This window comes from Dasypus novemcinctus, chromosome 3, assembly GCF_030445035.2.
Source record: "Dasypus novemcinctus isolate mDasNov1 chromosome 3, mDasNov1.1.hap2, whole genome shotgun sequence".
NCBI lineage: Eukaryota > Metazoa > Chordata > Mammalia > Cingulata > Dasypodidae > Dasypus > Dasypus novemcinctus.
The window spans coordinates 138,645,440-138,670,307 of record NC_080675.1 but is presented as its reverse complement, the minus strand read 5'-3'; the positions used below and the strand labels follow the sequence as shown (position 1 = coordinate 138,670,307).

Genomic DNA, 24,868 nt, shown 5'->3' with positions numbered 1-24,868 from the left:
GAAAATTAAGGAAAGCGGACTTTGCCCGATGGATAGGGCGTCCACCTACCACATGGGGGGTCCGCGGTTCAAACCCCGGGCCTCCTTGACCCGTGTGGAGCTGGCCCACGCACAGTGCTGATGTGCCAAGGAGTGCCCTGCCGTGCAGGGGTGTCCCCTGCGTAGGGGAGCCCCACGCACAAGGAGTGTGCCCCCGTAAGGAGCCACCCAGCATGAAAGAAAGTGCAGCCTGCCCAAGAATGGCGTCGTGTACACGGAGAGCTGACACAGCAAGATGACGCAGCAAAAAGAAACACAGATTCCCAGTGCTGCTGATAAGGATAGAAGTGGTCACAGAAGAACACAGCAAATGGACACAGAGAGCAGACAACTAGGGGGGGCGTGGGGAAGGAGAGAGAAATAAATCTTTTTAAAAAAAAGATCCATCTTAATCTAAGATTAAGACACATCTTAACTTAAGATCCTACTGACCAAAAGATTCTTTTTACAATGGTTGTATACTCACAGGAATGGATTGACTTTACAATACTTTTCTGGGGGTACATACAGATTCAAACCATCATAACACCTAACTTCACTACTGTAGTATCTAGTGAATGAAAAGTGAACTAGGGAAGTGGATGTGGCTCAAGCAGCTGGGTTCCTCCTTGACCACATGGGAGGTCTCGCATTTGGTTACTGGTGCCTCCTAAAGAAGACAAGCAAGACAGCAAGCTGACACAACAGGATAGCACAGTGAGATGACACAACCAAGAGACACACAATGAGAGACACAACAAACAGGGAGCGGAGGTGGCTTAAGTGATTAGGTGCCTCCCTCCCACATGGGAGGCCCTGGATTTGGTTCCCGGTTTCTCCTAAAAAAAGAAGACAAGCAGAGAGCAAGTGGAAACAATGAAGGGGGAAGAAATAAATAAAAAGAAAGAGAAAGAAGAAAAGCAAACTAAACCCAAAGTGAGCAGAAGTAAATTATAAAGTTTATAGCAGAAATAAATGAAATAGAGTATGAAAAAAACAGTTGAGAGAATTTACAAGACCAAAAGTTGGTTCTTTGAAAAGATCAATGAAATTAAAAAAACCTTTAGCTAGACTGACAAAGATTTTAAAAAAGACACAAATAGCTAAAATCAGAATTGAAGTAGATGTAACTACAGACCCCATAGGAAAAAAAGCGATTATGAGTATGATATGAAGAAATTAGAAAACTTAGATGAAATGGGCAAATTCCTATAAGCACGCAAATTATCTACATTGATTCTAAAAGAAATATATAATCTCAGCAGGCTAATAATTATACAGAGGCTGAATAAACATAATAAAGGGCATATATGAAAAACCCACAGTTAATACCATATTTATTGGTGAAAGACTGAAAGCTTTTCCTTTAAGATCAGGAACAAGACCAGGATATGCCCACTGTCACTACTATTAATATAATTCAACATTGTTCTGGAAGTTCTAGCCAAAGCAATAGGAGAAAAAGTGGGTAGGGTGCAGTGGAGGGAGGGAGATAGGAAACATCCAATTGCAAAGGAAAAAGTAAAACTCCTTATTTGTAGACGATATCATCCTTTATTTATAAAGTCCTTAAAAATCTACAACAAAGCTACAAGAGCTAATTCAGAATGTGGTGCGGTACAAAATAAAAATGTAGAAGTCATGAGTAGTTTTATACTCTTGTAATTAACAGTCTGAAAAGTAAATCAAGAAAAAATACATTTACAGTTGCAACTAAAATAATTTAATATCTAAGAATAAATTTAACCAAGGATGTAAAGGAATTAAAATGGGAAAACTACTAAATATTGCTAAAAGAAATCAAACAATGCACTTTTAGAATTAAATAGAAGTCTGCTATGCTGCCTCTCAGTGGGGTAAGGTAACTGTAGCATTATCTTGATTTAATATGGTAGTGATAAAGTGAGGGAAGTACCTTTTTTAGTTTCCTAGGCTGCTTAAAGAGATACCATGCAGTGGATTCGCTAAAACAATGGTAATTTATTAGCTTACAGTTTGAGGCCAGGAAGATGTCCAAATCAAGCATTATCTAGGCCGGGCTTTTTTTCAAAGACTGGCTACTAGCAGTCCTTGACTTCTCTGTCACATGGCAAGGCACATGGCAATGTCTCCTGGTCTGTCTTCTGCTGGATTTCATTTGCTGATTTCAGCTTCTTGCTTACATGGTAGTCTCTCTCTCTCTCTGTATTCATTCTGTGTATAAAGGACTCTAGTAATAGTATTGTGACCCATCCTGAATGAGATGGGTCACCCCTTAACTGAAGAATCGTCATCAAAAGGTCCACTTACAATGGCTTTATACCCACATGAATGGATTAACTTTAGACATATTTTTCTGGGATATTCAGTTTCAAACCACCCTAGTACCATTAGGGATATTAAAGATGGAAATAATATTGTAGCCTTTAGGCTTATCCTAAGTTAGAGAAAATCAGATAATTCTGGTAATTGTTTTAACTGCTGTCATTTGTTAAAGTATATAAAAGATTTCAGTGTTCAAGCTTTGCTGGTTTTATTGCTTTTATTTTAAATTAAAAGTACCTCTTTCAAGCTCCTTGGCTGAGATGCTCTTAGAATATAGTGCTCTTTTGTTTTACAAGTGAGAGGTACATGTTGGGATTTCTTTATTCTTCCCTTCCCAGATAATTTTAGCTCATGTTTAAAGCTGGAAGTATAATTTTTGAAAATAAAGAGGAATTTCCTAGCCCTATAATAGCTATTATACTAAATTCTTAAAGTTCTGTACATTAGTATAAATTGGTTTATCCAAAAAAACTGGTTTTATTGTGTGAAGTTTAATATACTTATAGGTTGATAATTTTTCCATATCTTTAAACCATAAAATGTAAAAGTAAATTTTTTTTCATGGACATATTAAACATATACTTTTTCAACCTGTATCTTTAAACTGTGAAAACTGAAGTGTAGATGTTTTCATTCACATTTAACTAGGTGAGATGTTATGTGATATGAGACATGACAGGATGTGGGCAAGAGCTTTGGAATTAGGCAAATCTTATGCAGATTATTTAACTTCTCTAGACCTTATTTTTTCCATCAGTAAAGTGAGAATAATAATCTATATCTTAATAGGACAGTTGTTAAAAAAGATAACCCAGGGAGTAGATATGACTCAAGCTGTGAGCATCTGCTTCATAACCCAGGTGACGTTCTTATATGCAATAGACATTCAAAAGATTTTTGCTATTATTAATGTAAAACTTTAGAGCAGTGAATTAAAACCTAAAATTGTGGAGGATAAAAGGTAGTTATGGAAGCGGACTTGGCCCAGTGGATAGGGCATCCATCTACAACATGGGAGGTCTGCTATTCAAACCCCGGGCCTCCTTGACCCGTGTGGAGCTGGCCCATGCACAGTGCTGATGCGCGCAAGGAGTGCCCTGCCATGCAAGGAGTGCGCCCCATAAGGAGAACCGCCCAGCGCGAAAGAAAGTACAGCCTGCTGAGGAATGGTGCTGCACACATGGAGAGTTGACGCAGCAAGATGACTCAACAAAAAGAAACACAGATTCCCGTGCCGCTGACAACAACAGAAGGGGACAAAAACAAGAACACGCAGCAAATGGACACAGAGAACAGACGACTGGGGGGAAGAAGGGGAGAGAAATAAATAAAAAATGAATCTTTGAAAAAAAAAAAAGGTAGTTAAAATTATGGTGCTTTCAAACCTTTATTTAAATTACTTGTGAATCTAGTTCTCCTCAATTGTAGTTGTTTGTCACAGAAATGGTTAATCTTTTCTAATTCTAGGATTACAGATTTTTTTCTTAGTTTGAGAGAGCCAATTATAATGTAAGAATAATACAATTCAAACCACTGTCAGGATATGTGGATTGTTTGTTTAGGCTTGCCTCCCCTCCTCTACCTTCTCCAATTAATGGAATTTAGGGCTGTCTTTACTGATAATAATGAAAGGTGAAGCTTACAGTTGATTGTATACATTTTTACAATTCAGACAGAAAATTGCTGTGCTGCTTCTGAGTGGGTTAAGGTAACTGCAGCCCTATCCTCCTAAAAGTAAAATATCATTAAAGACCTCTTTAAATTCATGTTCCATTCTCCTTAAAATGAATACTTTTTAATTTTATCATTACCTAGCTGTCGAGAACGATTACAGAAAAAAACAGCATTCATTGTTATCACAAAAGTTGAAAACATAGAGTCCTGTAGTAAACCACTGAAAGTTCTCATTGGTTCAACAGCTCTTATGTGTTCTAAAAGTTACCCTATGTGATACACATTACAGAGCATTGGAGTGTATAATAATGAATTTTACCTTACATAGTAATGCAGTAGCATGCTATTGACAAAGCTTGGATTCACATATACCTGAAAATGTACTCTGTACTCATATTTCTAAAAAATAATACATTTTCTTGCAATAACCAGTGCATTTGTTGCACACAGTGACAAATCTTAAAGGAGAAACACTGAAGAAATTTATTGGGGTTCATTTATAATGAACAGATTTGTTCTTTTCCAGTCTTGGTAATAGGTATAGTGTTTATAAAACAAAGTGGGTAGATCACAGGCTCTTGAGCCAGACTGCCTGAATATCCTGACTCCACTGTTTCCTAGTTTTGTGATCTTAGGCAGCTTACTCGGTTATTTGGGAGATGAGGAAAATAGTAAAAATATTACTATCTCATGAGGTTGTACAAGAATTTAATGAATCAACATTTTTAAAGCACTTTAAAAGAGTGCCTGGCATATAAGGGCCCAGTAAATTTTGGCTGTTGTGGATGTCACTGTTCTATAGTATGACAGATGCCTTATCAAAGTGAACTGTTTTTTATATAGGTGAACTATTTTGAGTTTTCATTATGTCCTCTAAGTATATGCAGAGAATAAATATAATCTGCTAGGTAAAAAGTAGCTTTAAGAATACTGCAAGGAATCCATTACTTTTGCTTTTCCATTCCATGCAAACTGTAAAGTGGGATGATAAATAGATAATGATGCTTTTAAGGAAAGCAGGGAATAAATATAACTTTATTTTTATTTTTTAAAAAGATTTATTTTTTATTTATTTCTCCCCCCCCTCCTGGTTGGCTGTTCCCTGTGTCCATTCTCTGTGTGTTCTTCTGTGACCGCTCTTCTGTGACACTGGGAATCTGTTTCTTTTTGTTGTGTCATCTTGTTGTGTCAGCCTTCCATGTGTGCGGCGCCACTCCTGGGCAGGTTGTAATTTCTTTCGCACTGGGCAGCTCTCCTTATGGGGTGCACTCCTTGGGTGTGGGGCTCCCCTATGCGAGAGACACCCCTGCGTGGCACAGCACTCCTTGCACACATCAGCATTGAGCATGGGCCAGCTCCACACGGGTCAAGGAAACCCGGGGTTTGAACTGCAGACCTCCCATGTGGTAGGCGGATGCTCTATCCGTTGGGCCAAGTCCGCTTCCCTAAGTATATTTTATTTTTTTAATGTTTTTTTTTTTTAAAGATTTATTTATTTATTTATTTCTCTCCCCTTCCCCCCAACCCCGGTTGTCTGTTCTCTGTGTCTATTTGCTCCATCTTCTTTGTCCGCTTCTGTTGTTGTCAGCAGCATGGGAATCTATGTCTCTTTTTGTTGCATCATCTTATTGTGTCAGCTCTCCATGTGTGCAGCGCCATTTCCTGGGGCAGGCTGCAGTTTCTTTCACGCTGGGCGGCTCTCCTTGCGCGTGGGACTCCCCTACGCGGGGGACACCCCTGCGTGGCAGGGCACTCCTTGCGCCCATCAGCACTGCGCATGGGCCAGCTCCACACGGGTCAAGGAGGCCCGGGGTTTGAACCGCGGACCTCCCATGTGGTAGATGGACGTCCTAACCACTGGGCCAAGTCCACTGCCCCTAAATATAATTTTGAACATTATAATCATAAAAGTGTATTTGCTTGAATAGTTAACAAGTAATCAACAATTAATAAATTATTTGAGACTGGACAAAAGTTTAAAATGTAGTAGTACTTTATTCAGTGCCATAGCAGGTTATCAGTAAATACCCAGAGTGGAATAGTGATAACTCACTCATATCAAAAGCAACAGGAAGATAAAAATTGTAATGCATTTTATATTGCTATGATTAAAGTGAGCCCTATCTTAAACTTTGGAGTAGCTAAGTTCAAAATCTTGGTTTGCATGTTCCCAGCAAAGGTATAGTATGTACCTAAAGATGAAAAAGGCTTAGCTGTGGGCACCTTTCAGAGAGAGCCAAATTACTTTGAGTCTAGTTCATACATAAAACCAGGACAGAGAAACCTTTATATGTAATATTCATGTTATTATGAGAATTATTATTTATGCTCCAAGAAAGGAGCATAAATAAAAATATTTAATATTTAATTTTAATATTTAAATTAAATACTAGTTTAATGAATAAATATTTATTACAGAATAAAGATTTCAGAAGGTGAAACGTATTTACTACTTAGGGTAATGTAGTTGAGAAAAAGGAATAAAAATATAATAAAATATTCCATAAGATCTCATTAGGGCATATCAGGCACTCTTGTGAGATCTGTTACTGTCTTGTGTGACTTATATCAATAACTTAGTAGGAAATATAGGCAGCGAATTCAGGCTTTATGTCCCAAATCATCACAACCCAGCTCCTGCTTCTCTTTCCCTATGCCATTTTGCTACCTTGCTTGCTTAAGGAAAGTTTAATGATATGGTCATTTCATAACTGGAAGACTTTAACATTATTAGTGTTAGGTTTTGACTAGAAACTTTTAAATGAAATTTGCTGTGCCCATGGCTTTAACCTAGCTCAATATCAGAAGTAGCTACATTCATCATCAAGCAGTATCCCATGGGCTTGTGGTAATTTGTTATGACTTATTATAGCTTTTTTCCTTTATAAAACCAAATGTTTATCAGATAAATGCTTGTATTGTCTCATTATGGAATAAACTTTCACTTTGAATCCTGCTCAGTTCCATAGAATAATACAGTAAATTGTTCTTACTTGTATTTGAAATTGAGAAATAGGTATTTTCCCTTCAATCAGAAGCATGGGGTACCATTAAGAAAATTAGGTTTAGTTAACAATACTAATCATGATACTCAGAACTTCTCTGTAGAGAAAGCATTATAATTAAGATTCTCACTTTTGATATTAAGTGCTGTTTTATTGCTGGGTTGAACAAAGTACTTTTTAAAAATTGTAAACAGGATACTTTTTTCATGTTTTATTAGTTCCCATCCTTGAGCTTTTACAGACGCAGAAGAACACACAGTGAATGGACACAGACAAGAGGAGAGGGGTGGAGGGGAGAGAAATAAAATAAAATAAATCTTAAATGAAAAAGTTCATCAGGGAAAGGAAATCAGAAAATAGCAGGGGAAGGAAATCAGAAAACAGCCCAATTTCATGCCACACATTTTAAGGAATGTCTTCCAGAAACAGTATAATTTGGACTAGATGGAAAGAAAATCAGTTGCAACTATCCTTTCCATGAAGACCATATACTATTGTAAGAACCATGTAAACAAAAGTTTGAAAACCCCTCTAACATGTCACAGGAAGGGGAAAGTTAGTTGGACACATGGTTTAATTGTGTGTTGAGGCTGCAATAAAGAAACTATATATGAAACTGCAATAAAGAAACTATATATGCCAATAAAGAAACTATATGATTTATAATATTTGTAAAAATATTTATATAAAATATATTTCCCTCCTCTCTGATAATATCTTTTAATATTACAGTTTGTTCACTCACCTATACAGGGAAGAAGACCCCACCAAACTTAGAGGGGCAAAATTTAGAGGTGAGTTCCAAAGGCAGGAGGAAGGACTTGAGTCTCATAAAATCCTTTTTTCAGCTGGATGGCAATTGTTTTGAGGTCCTAGCTCCCTGCCCTCCCTGCCCTCCCTGTCAGGTGGTGACATGAACTAGTCAAGAGAAACTGATAAGTATGTATCAGATAAATGGACTTAAGAAAGGTCATTTGAACTAATGTTGGCTAAAGATAGACCTTGTGGCAGTTTGAGATTATTTATGAATCCCAAAAAGATAAGGATTATTTTTGTAAACTGGACTTTTCCTTTCCGTGTGATACCCTTTGATTGTAGTAAATTCAAAGGTTTTATGTTTACTTGATTAAATCAAGACTAGGGCTTTGATTCAACCACATCATTAGGGTGACTCAGGGTTGAGTGCCCACCCCCTTGATGGCCTATGTAAACAGACACACAGAAGAAGATACAAGGGAATAGAGAGAACTCCATAGACAATGAGAGGAAAGAATTTTGATCCTGGCACTCCGGAGAGAGCTGAGCCATTTGCCTGATGGTTTGCAGCTGAAGAGAACAGAGCAGCTGAGCCCTATGCCAGCCTACAGTTGAGATCAAAAGAAGCTGGGTCCATGGAGGCCTAAGAGGAAAGAAGAAAGCTGAACCCCTGCAGGTGTCGCTTGCCATCTTGCTTCAACACATGGCAACAGAGTTCAGTGAGACCATAAACTTGAGTAACTGTAACTGTACACTTTTATCCCAAATAAATACCCTTTTAAAAGTCAACAGATTTCTGGTACTTTGCATAAGCACACCTTTACTGACTAATACAAATTTTGGTACTGAGAAGTGGGGTGGTGCTTTTGCAATTACCAAAATGCTGGAATTGTTTTATAAATGAGTATGGAGTACCTTTTTTTTTTTTTTTTTTTTTTTTTTTTTTAGGAATTGTGAGATGCTTGATAGAAAAGGCCTCAGTTTCTTTGAAGATGTTGTTGGTAAGAATATGGAGCCTAAAGTTAATTCTGATAAGGCCTTAGAAGGAAAATGATGGAACTATTATTGGAAACTGGAGGAAAGGCAATCTATGTTTAACAGTTGCAGAGAACTTATCAAGATTGACGTCTAATGTTATTTGGAAGGCAGAATTTGAAAATTATGACTTGGACATTTAACTAAGGAGATTTCCAAACTAAATATGGAAAATTCAGCCTGGCTTCTCCTTGTAGCTTATAGCAAAATGTTAGAGGAAAGAGATAAGCTGATGAGTGAATTGTTGGACACAAAGAAACCAGAAACTGATTCTGGAAATCCAAGCCTTTGGAAGTCAAGCCCCCAGATGATAGTGCTCCCATTTGAGAAAATAACACAACTTGTAACTTGTAGGTCAGGATTGAAAATGCAGTTATCCAGGAAAGACTTGTGGACAGTCTTACTGTTTGATAGCTTGGACCCCTGCTTCCTGCATTCTAAACCAACAAGCTTTTTAAGAGAGCTTGTGTGAACAGAACCACTGTCAGCCTGGACTAAAAGGGACATGGAGGAAAGAGATGGAAGGGAAAACAACTTTAAGAGGAAAACCATGGAAGCTGAGGTCTAGAATTAAGGCAACTCCTTGGTCCAAGAGAGGAATCCTACCTATGTGTATGGAGAGGGTGAGTTTGCCCTGGCATTTGAAAGGGTGGATGTTGGGGAGAGTGAGATTGACCCCCAGAGCTCTGAGAGGGGTGGACCTGTTCCTCATAGGTTGGGAAGAGTGAGTCTGATAACCCCTTGCTCTGAGAGGGGTGGGCTTGTCCCCCATAGATTAGGGAAGGCCAGGTCGCCAGTTGACTGTTCTGAGAGGGTTAAGCCTGTATGCCAGAGATTAGGAGAATGTTGCTGCTGCCTCAGTGTATTAAGGAGGGTTGAGACTGTACCCTGGAGATTGGGGAAGGTGTGGCCATTACCCCAGTGCCCCCTCAGATGCTTAATGAGAGCAGAACCAAAAAATGGCCATCGGGCAAGCCTGTGGAAAGGGTAGGCCCCCATGAGGCCCTAGGGAGAAGAAACCATCATCTTAAGAATGACTCTCAGACTTTGAAATCTAATGGTGTATGCCCTGCAGTTCTTTGGAATTGTTGGGGACTCATGACTCATGTTTTCTTCCCCCAGTTCTCCCTATGGTAATGCAAATGTTTATCCTATGTCTGTACCTTTGTATTTTGGTTGCAGATAAATTGTTTTGTAAGTTTCACATGTCTACAGCCAGAGGGGACTTTGCCCCAGGAAAAATTGTATTTTGATAAACTGGTTGTGATGTGATTTTATACTTAGCCTTGCTAACTGAAAGGATTTAGGTTTCTTGAAAATTATAATATCTTTTTTGGCATTCTGAGGGTGAAGTGTGGCAGCTTGAGATTATTTATGAATCCCCAAAAGATAAGTATTATGTTTGTAAACTGGTTTGTTCCTCTGGGCATTATACCCTTTGACTGTACTAAATTCCAAAATATACTTGATTAAATAAAGACTAGGGTTTTGATTTGACCACATTATTAGGGCAACTCAAATTTGAGTCCCCGCGCCCTCGGTCGGCCATGTAAAGAGACACACAGAAGAAGATACACGGGAATAGAGAGAGCTCCATAGACATGAAACAGGAGAGAACTTTGATCCTGGGGCCTGGGAGAGAGCAGAGCCATTCACCTGATAGTTCACAGCTGAAGAGAAGAGAGCAGCTGAGCTCTGTGCCAGCCTACAACTGAGATAAAAAGAAGCTGAGTCCACGGAGGCTTTAGAGGAAAAAGGAAAACTGAACTCCTGCAGGATCGCTGCCATCTTGCTTCAACATGTGGCAACAGAGTTTGGGGAGGAAGTAACCTTGAGTTGGACTCTTTAGGACCTTGTAACTATAATCTTTTATCCCAAATAAATACCCTTTTAAAAGTCAACAGATTTCTGGTACTTTGCATCAGCTCTCCTTTGGCTAACTAATAAACTCCTTTTAAATCTCCTGGTTCAAAGATTATTTTTTTAAAACAGTGTGATGTGGGAAGCAACTGTGGCTCAATCAGTTGGACTTCTGCCTACCATATGGGAGGCCCTGGGTTCATGTCCTGTGGCCTCCTTGTGAAGGCAGGCTCGCCCGCATGCCATGGAGCACCACCTGACTCAGCAAGGTGATGCAACCAAAAGGGGAGACAAGCAAAAACAGAGTGCACAGCAAATGGACATAGAGAGCAGACAGCAAGCAAGCTGCAAGCGGGGGAGGGAAACAATATAAAATAAATACAGACACAGAGGAACGCACAGCGAATGGACACAGAGAGCAGACAGCACATAAAAAGCCACAAGGGAGGGGCATACAAAAAACAAAAACAGTGTGATGTGCTCTAAATAAATGAATTTTATGATAAGTAAATTATATCTATATCTCATTAAAGCTGTTTAAAAAAACTCAGGCACATTGAGATCCCAGAGGGAAATTTTGCCACACACTGGTCATAAGTGTAGATAGCATTTAAGTTATGAAGGCCATACACTTAGAAATTCTCCCTCAAGGAAGGAGAATTATGCTCCCTTGCAAAGGATTTGTGGACATTTAAAAATCACCACACATTTGTTTTTATTGTTTCAGGAGGACAGTTGTGAGGCCAGTTCACTTTTGACTCAATGGGACTGAATGGGTGAGTAAGTGAGTGGGCAAGCAGGGTCCTTGGTAAGGGTGGTAGATGGGAGAGAACTCAGGCTTTGGACTCCTGGCTAGATTGGCTGAGTGATCTAGGCAATGATCTTAACCTCTCTAGAAAGGAATAATTGTCTTCTAAGGTATATAAGTCTAGGTTAACTCTACTAAATAGGTCAGTCAATCTTTAAAAAATTAAATATTTTTTATATGCTTAAAGCCTTTAAATATAGAAATGTCACTCCCTGCTTTCAGTGCTTAAATGGCTTCTTCTTGCAATATCAATGGCCTGTAAAATCCTGAGTGATGGATTCCTGCTGCCTCTTCTCCTTGTGCATTATAATCCCCAGTCTCAGTAGTCTTTCACCAAGATCCTTTCTTTATAGGCTGACCGCTTTGTCTGGAGACTATGTCCCTAGCTCTTGACAGAGTTGTCTCCTTCTCACCCTTCAGGACAATTTATTAATATGACTTATAGGGAAACGGATGTGGCTCAACTGATAGAGCTCCCGCCTACCATATGGAATGGTACAGGGTTCAATACCCAGGGCCTCCTGACCCATGTGGTGAGCTGGCCCACTCACAGAGCTGCCGCGTGCAAGGGGTGCCGTGCCATGCAGGGGCGCCCCTGCGTGGGGGTACCCCCCACGTAAGGAGTATGCCCTGCAAGGAGAGCTGCCTCTCATGAAAAAAAGCGCAGCCCGCCCAGGAGTGGTGCCGAACATATGGAGAGCTGATGCAGCAAGATGACACAACAAAAAAGAAACGCAGTTTTCCGGTGCCACCAAGGGTGCAAGCAGACACAAAAGAACACACAGCAAGTGAACACAGAGAGCAGACAACGGTGGGTGGGAAGGGGAGAGAAATAAATAAAATAACTCTTTAAAAAAAAAATAATATGACTTATAATAAAAAAACCTTAACCACCCTTTATCTAAAACTCTCCCTTCAGCCTTTCCCTATAATCTTTATTCAGCAGGTCTTTGTTTTCTTTTAGGATGGTCACAGGTTGTAGTTCTTTTTTTTTCTTCACATTTGTTTGTATGTTATGCCCCGTCTAGACTCTGAGCTGTGTGAACATAGGAACTATATATGTTGAGTTCACTGTTCTATCCCCAGTAACTAGCTCAGTTTTAGGCACATAGGAGGCACTTGCTAAATATATGTTGATTGAATTGAAACTCTACTTTGAATAAATATAGGTGCTTGTAAATTTTCTTTTAGATATCTTTTGCAAATTATGCCAGATCCTTCAGTAAATGCTTATGGTTCATTTATGCAGAAATAATATTTATGAAAGGTGTGTGTATATCTACCTTTTTTTTTTTTTAATAGTTCTTTAAACTCTTTTTCTCTTCCAGTGAAAAGATACAGTTTCAAGTATATCCCTTTTCCCATTGGAGAAGGTGACTCAAATGGAGAGAAGCAAATTGGTGGCAATATTAAGAATAAAATAGCAGATGTCTAGCCTCGGTCTTCTACCTCACCAACTTTGTGCATTTGCTAAATAAGTTGTTTTTGCATAGCCTCTAAAAGTGCATAGGGGCTAAATATTGATAATGCCGGAGAAGCTCCCAATTAAGAACATTCAAATTTGGATTTAAAAGAATACTAGTCTGTGGGTCATTAGTTTTCACCTTCTAATACCCTCTTCTTTTTTTTTTAAAGATTTGTATATTTAATTATTTCTCTCCCCTTTCCCCCACCCCAGTTGTCTGCTCTCTCTGTCCATTTGCTGTGTGTTCTTCTGTGACCACTTCTATCCTTATCAGTGGCACTGGGAATCTGTGTTTCTTTTTGTTGCATCATCTTGCTGTGTCAGCTCTCTGTGTGTGTGGCTCCATTCTTGGGCAGGCTGCGCTTTCTTTTGCTCTGGGCAGGTCTCCTTACGGGGCACACTCCTTGCGCATGGGGCTCCCCTACGTGGGGGACACCCTTGCGTGGCAGGGCACTCCTTGCACGCATCAGCACTATGCACGGGCCAGCTCCACATGGGTCAAGGAGGCCCGCAGACCTCCCATGTGGTAGGCGGACGCCCTATCCATTGGGCCAAGTCCACTTCCCCTAATGCCCTCTTTTTTTTTTTTTAAGATTTATTTTTATTTATTTAATTCCCCTCCCCTCCCCCCGGTTGTTTGTTTTTCTGTGTCTTTTTGCTGCGTCTTGTTTCTTTGTCCGCTTCTGTTGTCGTCAGCGGCACGGGAAGTGTGGGCGGCACCATTCCTCGGCAGGCTGCTCCCTCCTTTGCGCTGGGCAGCTCTCCTTATGGGTGCACTCCTTGCGCGTGGGGCTCCCCTACGCGGGGGACGCCCCTGTGTGGCACTGCACTCCTTGCGCGCATCAGCACTGCGCATGGGCCAGCTCCACACGGGTCAAGGAGGCCCGGGGCTTGAACTGCGGACCTCCCATGTGGTAGACGGACGCCCTAACCACTGGGCCAAAGTCTGTTTCCCACATCATGCTTCTTGATCAGTTATTCACTTAGGCATCCATTTTGAGTAGTTATAAAATTTTAAAATTTTAACATTTCTCAATATAAAACATTCTGTATTCCAAATTTTTCTTCTGCCTTGATGATTCCCTTTAGGGCCTTTTTAATTGTCATTGTCTCTCTTTTTTTTTTATACAAATCATTTTTATTGATATATATTTCTAAAGCATGCATTTCATCTGTAATGTACAATCAGTGGTATTTGATATAATCACAGTTGTGCATTCATCACTTTAGTCATTATTAGAGCATTTTCATTACTTCAATAATAATAATAAAAAACAAGACAAACAAGAAAATTCTTCACTTCTCAGTCTCTGTTACCCCTGCTGTACGTAGCTGCTATTTCTGGCTATTATTACACAATTATTTATTTAATTATTAAGCAGTTTTATTGAGATAGTCACATACCGTACAGTTTGTCCAAAGTGTACAATCAGTGGCTTTTAATATAATTACAGTGTCCATTCATCATCACAAAGAATTTTAGAATTATTTCATTACTCGAAAAAGAAAAACTCCATAACCCTTAGCATGCCTTCCTGGTCCTAACTAACCAATAATCAAATTTCATCTTTATAAATTGATTTATATTTACATTTTATATAAATGGAATCATACAATATGTTGCACAATATATTTAGTTCATAGTAACACAATCATATTGTATTTGTCCTTTTGTGTCTGGCTTGCTTCACTCAATGTAATGTCCTCCAGGTTGATCCGTGTTGTTATATGCTTTACAACTTCATTTCTTCTTACAGCTGCATAATATTCGGTTATGTTACTATACTAGTTTGTTTATCCATTCATCGGTTGATGAACACCTGGGTTGTTTCCACCTTTTGGAAATCGTAAATAACACTACTGTGAACATCAGTGTTCAGATATATATTCGTATCACTGTTCTCAGTTCTTCTGGGTATACACCCAGTAGTGGTATTACAGTGTTACGTGACAAATCTATATTTAACTTCCTTAGGAACTGCCAAACAGTCCTCTGCAGTGACTGTACCATTCTGCATTCCCACCAACAGTGAATAAGTATTCATTTATTTATTTTAAAATTTCTTTCTCTTCCTTCCTCCCCTCCCCCCCCTTGTCTGTTCTCATGTGTCCATTTGCTTTGTGTTCCTCTGTGTCTGCTAGCATTCTCAGCGGCACTGGGAATCTGTGTCTCCTTCTGTTATGTCATCTTGCTGCGTCAGCTCTCCATGTGTGCAGTGCCACTCCTGGGCGGGCTGTGCTCCTTTCACATAGGGTGACTCTCCTTGTGGGGTGCACTCCCTGCACATGGGGTTTCTCTATACTGGGGGGTGCCCCTGCATGGCATGGCACTTCTCGCATGCGGCAGCACCCCACGTGGGCCAGCTCACCACATGGGCCAGGAGACCCTGGGTTCGAATCCTGGACTGCCTATATGGTAGGTGGATGCTCTATCAGTTGAGCCACATCTGCTTGCCTCTGTCTTTTTAATAGTTGCCATTCTGATGGATGTGAAATGATATCTCTTTGTAGTTTTTTTTGTTTTTGTTTTTAATTTCTCTCCCCTTCCCCCCCACCCTGAGTTGTCTGCTCTCTGTGTCCATTCTCTGTGTGTTCTTCTGTGACCGCTTCTATCCTTATCAGTGGCACCAGGAATCTGTGTTTTCTTTTTGTTGCATCATCTTGTGTGTCAGCTCTCCGTGTGTGTGGTGCCATTCCTGGGCAGGCTGCACTTTCTTTTGCGCTGGGCGGCTCTCCTTACGGGGCGCACTCCTTGCGCGTGGGGCTCCCCTACACGGGGGACACCCCTGCATGGCACGGCACTCCTTGCGCGCATCAGCACTGCCCGTGGGCCAGCTCCACCCAGGTCAAGGAGGCCCGGGGTTTGAACCGCAGACCTCCCATGTGGTAGACGGACGCCCTATCCGCTGGGCCAAGTCCGTTTCCCTCATTGTGGTTTTGATTTGCATTTCTTAATGGCTTACCATGTTGAACATCTTTTCATGTGCTTTTTGGTCATTTGAATCAGAAATAGACAGTAAATCAGTGCTTTATTTTCTTCACAGATGGATTCACAGCTGTTAATTCTCTATTCTTTAAATATTTGTTCTTTTGCTTTTATGACTATAAATAAACCATTCAGTATCCTTGTCAAATAGAAATCCTAGCTAACCTAGATCTTAACACTAATGAATTTAAATTTATAATACTTTCTTCCTTTAGATCAATTCTAGGAGTTTTTAGTGTTAATTAGGATTCTATTTACTTTTATTACTTTATAAATGTTTAATTAGGTAACTGGGAATCTGTTTTCTGTCAATTAGGTAAGACCATCATAATTATTGCTCAATATTTATTAAATACCAACTATGGCAAGAAACTACAGGAGATGTAACAACATCGCTAACCTCAAAGGCTTATAATGAAATTGAATATCATCTCAATATAATCTGGTACATGGTAGGTGGCAAATGAGTGTTGTAGACAGTGGTGCTTCAAGTATTAATGATGAATTGAGTATAAAAGGTTTCACAAAAGATAAAAGATATAGGATATGAATTAGTTTTTGTTTTTTTTTTTAAGATTTATTTATTCCCCCCTCGCCCCCTCCTCCCCCCCACCCCCCCACTGTTTTTGCTGTCTGTGTCCATTCACTGTGTGATCGTCTGTATCTATTTCTCTCCTGTCTTCTCTTCTCTTCTTTCTCCTCTAGGATTCAGAGGGATTCGATCCTGGGAACCTCTGATGTGGAGAGAGGTTCCCTGTCAATTGTGCCACCTCAGTTCCTGGTCTCTGCTGCACTTCACTTTGACTCTCCCCTTCTTCTCTCTTTTGTTGCGTCATAGTCTTGCTGCATGACTCACTTGCGCAGGCACTGGCTCACCACATGGGTACTCATGTGGGCACTCGACTCACCACATGGGAACTGGCTCACCACACAGGCACGCTTTTTCTTCTTTTTCACCGGGAGGTCCCAGGGATTGAACCTGGGTCCTCCCATATGGTAGGCGGAGGCCTTATCAGTTGAGCCACATCTGCTTCCCTGAATTAGGTCTTAAATGCTGAGAAAATAATTAGGAGGCTGTTGTAGGAATATGGGTTAAGATATGGATATTCATTATGTTCATGTAGTAGCTTTTCAATACATGAGTTTAAATAGGGAGTTGGTGTTGAAGATCTCAAATGACATGCTAAAGAGTTTATAACTAGGAACCAGGAAATAGTTTTGAACAGTGGTTGGTGATAAATATGAATTTTAAATTTGTATTTTAAAAAGTTTGGATTATTCAATTAGTTTGATTTTTTTAGACGAGATGCCACCTAAAGTAGTATTGAATATTATTCATCTTTTATAGTTATAGATTAGACACGTGTTTCTTTGTCATATTAATCGGTGTAAAAGTGATTATTCTGTTCCACAAGCAGGTATTACAGGCATGCTTTTCCTAGCTGAACAAAATTTTTGTTCTTCTCCAGGTTTCTTACCTGGCAGGTACTGAGTGTTCTCATACATGTGTGCAGGTTTATATGAGTAACGGGGGCTGTGTGTGATTATTCCACCTAATGTTACAGGAGTTTAAGTGTAATGGAGAAAGCCAATAATAAGCATTATAAAAAGAGCCTCCATCTGTTAGATAGAGTGAACAGAAATGAAAAATAGGAAATGAAGTTGTCAAGGTAGTATAATTTTTCAAAGTTTACAAATGTGATTATTATACTCGTGTTAATTTATGAAAATTTGGGAGTTAGTTGAATGGTCACAAATTGTCTTGGTGTAAGACACAAGCATAAGACAATTTATACTAAAGGGAAGAAAGTGTACTTGCCGGTCTCTCACATAAAGATACACTCCCATAAATTAAGATGGAACTATCTAAATAAAACATTTTAGGTTTTATTTTCTTTTTTTTCCAAAGTTTTAAAAGACAAGTATAAGAGGATATTCAATACATTGGAAATAAGAGAAACAAAGAATGAGGAGAAATATAAATTTGTAATGTTTATCTAGGAAATCCAGAAATTGCTGATCTCTTACATCACCCTGATTTTTCTTTCTTAATAGAATATATATTGTAAATAAAGATATATGGTTTCCTGAATTCAGAAAAACACATCTTTTTAATGATTATCAGTGTGGAAGCCACATGTCAATATGTAGTGTTTTTTTTTTTTTTAATGAAAAAACTTTATTTTTAGGGAAGTGTTACATTAATCAGCCAAAGGAGTGCTGATGCAAAGTACTAGGAATCTGTTGGCTTTTATAAAGGGTATTTATTTGGGGTAAAAGCTTACAGTTTCAAGGCCCTAAAGAGTCCAGCTCAAGGCTGCTTTCTCATCAAAGTCTTTTGCCCCAAGTTGAAGCAAGATGGCAGGTGATCTCTGCCTGGTCTCTCCTTACTTCTTCCTTTTAAGGCTCTGTGGGCCCAGCTTCTTCCTGTCTCAGCTGTAAGCTGGCATAGGGCTAGTCCCTCCGGGCTTCCTGTATCAGTTGGGCATAGGGCTTGTTTCTTTCCAGGCCTTATCAGCTGCTCAGCTGCTCTGTTCTTCAGCTGCAGAAAATCATGCAAATGGCTCATCTCTTCCCGGACTTTAGCTGTTTGAGCCTTCTGTCCTCTGGCGTTTATGGAGTGCTCTCTCTCCCTGTGTAAGTGTTCATTTTTATCAACCCACTAAGGGGGCTGGAACTCAATCCTGAGTCACACCCTACTGATGTGGTTGAATGAAAGCCCTAATCTTTTATCAAGTATTTTTTAAAACCTTTGAATTTAATACAACAAAGGCATCACACCCAGAGGAACAGTTTACAAACATAATTTTTCCCTTTTTGGGGGATTCATAAATAATATCGAACTGCCACAGTCGGAGATTTACAGAAAAATCACACTGAAAGTATAGGGAATTCCTGTATAATTCCCCTGCCACACACATCCACACATCCACACACATAATTTCCCGTATTATTACCATATTACAATAGTGTGGTACATTTGTTACACTTGATAAACCAACACGGAAGCATTGTTACTAACCAAAGTCTATAATTTACATTATGGTTTACACTTTGTGCTTTACAGTTTATAGGTTTTGACAAATGTCATGTTTTTGTCACTGGCTTATCATACAGAAAAATTTCACTTCCCTAAAAATACCCTGTGCTCCACTTATTGATCCCTTCCCCCTCCCTCCTGAACCCCTGGAAACCACTACCTTTATATGAATGTTATAAGCTCTTCTGTTAACACAATATTATAATAACTACAACAACAACAAATCTTTGGTCTTTGGTTATACTCCCCTCTTATGTTCATGTTCTTCAATCTTGAGGAATTTGGGATGATATCCACTGAGAGAGGACTTATATATTGTGTGGCAAACTGAAGGAATTGTTTTTCTTGCAGTTGTAGATATTCCTTGTATTTTTTTGAATGGGACATGCCCATCATCATTGTTTTGTCATACACTTCACAACTTCCTTCTTACAGCTTAATTATATTCCATTATGTGTTCATACCATAGTTTGTTTATCCATTCTTCTACTGATGGACACCTGGGTTGTTTCTATCTTTGGGCAGTTCTAAATAATGTCATTATGAACATCATTTTGCAAATGTCTGTTGATTTCACCTCTCTCAGTTCTTCTGGGTATATATCTAGTTGTGATATTGTCAGGTTACATGGTAGATCTATATCTAACTTCCTTAAGAACCACCAAACAGAATTCTATAGTGGCTATACTATTCTACATTCCCACCAACAGTAAATAAGTGTTCCTGTCTCTCCAAATCCTCTCCAACACTTGTAGTTTTCTGTTTGTTTAATAGTGGCCGTTTTAGGTATGAAATGATATCTCATTGTAGCTTCAGTTTGCGTTTCCCAAATAGTGATGTTTCACATTTTTTCATGTGTTTTTTTTGCTATTTGTATTTCTTTTCAAAAATATCTATTCGTGTCTCACCCATTTTTTTGATCAGGTCATTTGTCTTTTTATTGTTGAGTTGTGGGTTCTCTTTTTTAAGCAAAATCTTATTGAAGTATATCGTTCATACACGAATATACATAAACAATAAGTATATAGTAAAAGTTGCGAACTTTTACAAACAGCTTGCATATCATCATGCAAGCCTCCCATGCAACACCCCCCACACTAAAACCTCGCATTGTTATGAAACATTTGTTCCAAACTGTGAGAGTATTGTCAAAATGCTACTACTAACTATAGCCCATATCTTACATTTGGTATATTTTCCCCTGACGCAGACAATCATTAACAGCTTATATTATTATTATTTGTTGTTATTATTCATGAGAAAATGTTATCATATTTATGCTGTCAACCACAGTCCATCTTCCACCACTGGATTCCCTGTGTTACACAATCCCATGCCTTGTACAGTCCATTCTGTGTGGACACTCATTTTCATCACGAAGTTGTGCTGGCATCACTTCAGGCAATTTTAGCATGTTTTTATATTCCAAAAGGAAAAATCACATACACCTTTATATCCCCTTATGTGGGGTATCTTTACCACTCTTTAGAGTTGATACAATATTCTTTTTGCCATTGCTGCAGAAATATGCAATATTACTATTAACTATGTCCATAAGTTATATTAGTTGTAATTTTCCCATGTGTCATCATATTCTTTTTTTTTTAAAGATTTATTTATTTATTTCTCTACTCTTTCCCCCCACCTCAGTTGTTTGTTCTGTGTCTATTTGTTGCGTCTTCTTTGTCCGCCTCTGTTGTTGTCAGTGGCACGGGAATCTGTGTTTCTTTTTTGTTGTTGTTGCGTCATCTTGTGTCAGCTCTCCGTGTGTGCAGCACCATTCCTGGAATGGCTGCACTTTGTTTCACACTGGGCGGCTCTCCTTACAGGGCTCACTCCTTGCGCGTGGGGCTCCCCTAGTCAAGGAGGCCTGGGGTTTGAACCGTGGACCTCCCGTGTGTTAGACGGACACCCTAACCACTGGGCCAAGTCCGCCACCAGCCTTCTGCTCTTGAATTTGCATCTTAGCCTAGATTTGTAGGGGGCCTAAGAGTTACCTCCTGAGAGCTTCCATGTTGCTCAAATGTGGCCTATGTCTAAACCAAACTCAGTATATAAATGCATTACCTTCCCCCCAGGGTGGGATATGACTCTCAACTCCCTGTGCCCCTGCCCTTTTTTTTTTTTTCCCATTCTTCTCTCTTTTCTTTTCAGTTTCATCTGTTCTGTCTTCTACATTACTGATATTTTCTTCCATGATTTCAAATCTGCTTTTGTATGGCTCTGTTGTATTTTTAATCTCAATTATTTCTTTCATTCCTTTAAGCTCTGTTATTTTTCTATCCAAGCTTTCAACTTTTTCTTTGTGCTTACTTAGTACTTAATATCTTTTCTTCCTTTAGCAATGTTGTCCTTCAACTCCATGATTTGATTTAGGAGATTTGTATGAATCTTATTGATGAGTTGTTTCAAATTTTATGTGTCATCTGGAGCTTTGATTTTTTCCTTTACCTGAGTCATATCTTCCTTTTTCTTTTTCTTGTTTTTTAGTATGGCTTGTAATTTTTTGGTGACGTCTAGGAATCTGATTCTGATGCTGAGTTTACTCTGATGTTCAGTTTCTCTTTCCTACAGATTTACTGTTATGTAGCTGTGTGCTACCACTGTTCCTTGACTCTTGGTTCAGTTTGTTCTAGATAGTTAGGATTGCCTCTTTTTAACTGCTCAAACCAGGGCTAAGGACTCAGTAATGTGGTGCAGTCCAGTTTCCAAGGGCCTTGGAGAGGGGGACAGTAAAGGCACCTGATTGCCTCTTATTTATTATTTTTCCCTTTTTGAGCACTTTTCTGGTCTGCCAGCAGATGGCGATCTTTTGAAGACCTCTAAGCTTAGATGACAGATGCTAGTGGGGAATGAATTCACTGTAACCCCACCCTGTCAGGCAGTACAGAAACAATATCCTGAGGGTGGGTCAAGCCTAGCAAACAAGCTTTCTCAGAAGTAGTTCTCCTCCCTTGGCCATACACACCCTCCCTTTGCCACCTCAACCACTATTCCAGGGCCATTGGGAAGGTGTTTAAGAAGGCAAATTATCTACAGCTCCCTGTTGCCTCTAAGGGAAAATTTTTCCATTCTTTTTTCCCTCTGATCTCTCTTTTTCACTCTATTTCCTCTCTTTTTAGTATCAGCTGTTCTGTCTTCTATGTCCCTGGTTCTTTCTTCCATGATTTCAAATATGTTGTTGTATGCCTCTATTGTTGTTGTTTTTTTTAAGATTTATTTTATTTATTTCTCTCCCCTCCCACCACTGTTGTCTGCTCTCTGTGTCCATTCACTGTGTGTTCTTCTGTGTCTGCTTGCATTTTTGTCAGGTGGCATCAGGAATCTGTGTCTCTTTTTGTTGCAACATCTTGCTGCATCAGTTCTCTCTGGTGTGTGGTGCCACTCCTGGACAGGCTGCGCTTTTTTTGCACGGGGCAGCTCTCCTTCGGGGCACACTCTTTGAGTGTGGGGCACTGCTATACAGGGAGCACTCCTGCATGGCACAGCTCTCCTTGTGTGCAGCAGCACTGCGTGTGGACCAGCTGACCACACAGGTCAAAAGGCCTTGGGTACCAAACCCTGGAACTCTTATATGGTAGGCAGATGCTGTATTAGTTGAGCCACATCCTCTTCCCTGAATTTTTTTTAAAAAAGATATATTTATTTCCCCCCCTTACCCTCCTCCTGCTCTGCTGTTTTTGCTGTATGTGTTGTCTTCTCTTCTCATTTTCTCTCCTCTAGGATTCACCAGGATTCGATCCTAGGGACCTCTGATATGGAGAGAGGTTCCCTGTCAATTGCGCCAACCTATTACTGGTTTCTGTTGTGCTTCACCTTGACTCTCCCTTGTCTCTCTTTTGATGCATCATCATCTTGTTTGTGTGCCTCACTTGCGTGGGCACTGGCTCACCACGCGGGCACTCGCACAGGCTCTGACTCACCACGTGGGCACTTGGGTGGGCACTAGTTTACCACACAGGCATGCTTTCTCTTCTTCTTTTTCACCAAGAGGCTCCAGGGATCGAACCTGGGTCTTCCCAAATGGTAGGCAGAAGCCCTATCACTTGAGCCACATCTGCTTCCCTCTATTGTATTTTTAATTTGACTTATTATTTCATTCCCATAAGCTCTGTTAATTTTCTGTGCAAGTTTCAAATTTTTCTTTGTGCTCACCCAGTGTCTTAATGTCTTTTTTTTCATCCCTCTGTGGCATTTTGCATGCTGTCTGCTCTCTGTGTCCATTCGCTGTGCATTTCCTCTGTGTCTGTATTCATCTTCATTTATTTCCCCTCCCCCTTGGGGCTTGCTTGCTGTTTGCTCTTTGTGTCCATTCACTGTGCACTCTTCTGTGTTTTTGGTTGTCTCCCTTTTTTATTGCATCACCTTGCTGAGTCAGCTCTCCGCGGCACTTGCTGGCCGGATGGCACTCTGCAGCACTTGCAGGCCGGGTGGCACTCTGCAGCACTTGCGGGCTGGGCGGCATTCCGCGGCACCTGGGCTGATGACTCTCTGCAAGGAGGCCCCGGGACGCGAACCCAGGGCCTCCCATATGGTAGATGGGAATCCAGCTGACTGAGCCACAGCTGCTTCCCTCTTAATATCTTTTTTAAAGATTATTTTTATTTAATTTTTTTCTTAGCTATGTACCAAGACTTACATGGGAAGTAGTGGATCAACCACTGAGCTACATCTGCTCCCCAATGACAGTTGTTTTTTGTATGTTTGTTTGTTTAGATGGTAACAGGGATTGAACCTTTGACTTGTATGTAGGCAGCAGGCACTTAACCACTTGAGGCTCATTTCCTCCCCTCTTAATGTCTTTTATTTTTGTAGCTATGGTGTCTTCCAGACCCAGCATCCTGGAAACGCAGAACCCTTCCAATGCAGCAGACCACTTTTACTGGCCAAAATCTGAATTTGCTATAGGTTGTGTCCCTTCCTCTCCTCTCTCTTGGTAAAGAGGATTCCTTCAACTCCCTCAGTCTACAACTGCTGCAGTCCACAGCTGCTGTACTCTGCAGGCTGCTGTTTGCTCAGTATAGGAGGATATCTACCAGCATCTGCTGCTGCAATGTTTGTTTCTTAATATGATGTCTTTTTTTTTTTTAAGATTTATTTTATTTTTCTTTATTTATCCCCCTCCCCACAATGGTTCTCTCATTTGTCTATTCCGTTTGCTTGCTTTCTCCAGGAAGCACTGGGAAACGAACCTGAGACTTCCCACGACAGGCGAGTGCCCCATGGCCTGAGCCATGTCTGCACCCTGCAGGCTATGGTGTCTGCTGGCTTGTGGCATCTGCTCGTTACAGTAAGGGCAGTGTATAGCTCGTTTTGCGGCAGGGGCAGTGTCTGCTTGACTTCTTTTATCTTTATTTCTTCGTGTGTCTTTGGTTAATTGTCTAGCGTCCTTTCCTTTCAATCTGCAGAACTCTCTTTAGCATCTCTTGTAGGACTGGTCTAGTGATGACTAAAATACTTCAACTTTTGCTTGCTAAATAGAGAATTCTTGGTTGGCAGTTTTTGTTTTCAGTACTTTAAGTATGTCATCCCACTCCTTTCTTTCCTCCATTGTTTCCAATAACAAATTGTTATTTAATTTTTTAAAAAATTTATTTATCACCTCCTCTCTCCCCCCCATTATATTTTTGCACTTGCTGCCTGCAGTCTGTGTCCATTGTCCGTGTGGCTGTGTGCGTCTGCTTGTCTTCTCTTCTTATATTCTCTTTAGAAGGCATTGGGAACCAATCTTGGGACCTTTTGATGTGGAAGAGAGGCACTCAGTCACCCAAGCCACCTCAGCTCCCTGGTTTACTGCATCTCCCATTGTTCCTCCACTGTGTCTCCTTTGTTGCGTCATCCTGGTGTGCCAGCTCTCCATGTGGGCCAGCCAGCTCTCTGTGTGGGCCAGCTTCAAGAAATTCTTTAAACTGTTTTA

At 40.1% G+C, this 24,868-nt stretch overlaps 1 protein-coding gene across 11 annotated transcripts in view; it reads left to right on the top strand.

The window, feature by feature from the left end:
- The window catches only part of CSNK1G1 (casein kinase 1 gamma 1), a 193,361-nt gene that overhangs the window by 35,978 nt on the left and 132,515 nt on the right, over positions 1 to 24,868 (top strand). For 6 of the 11 annotated variants that reach the window (XM_058294328.2, XM_004466654.5, XM_012528307.4 and 3 more), the window contains exon 2: positions 11,380 to 11,428. The exons of 4 other annotated variants lie outside the window; for them this stretch is intronic. The gene's annotated coding sequence lies outside the window, so the exon portion shown is untranslated. Of the gene's footprint in view, positions 1 to 11,379; positions 11,429 to 16,227; positions 16,364 to 24,868 lie in introns of all 11 variants that reach the window. One more of the 11 variants, XM_058294326.2, reaches the window with a different exon arrangement.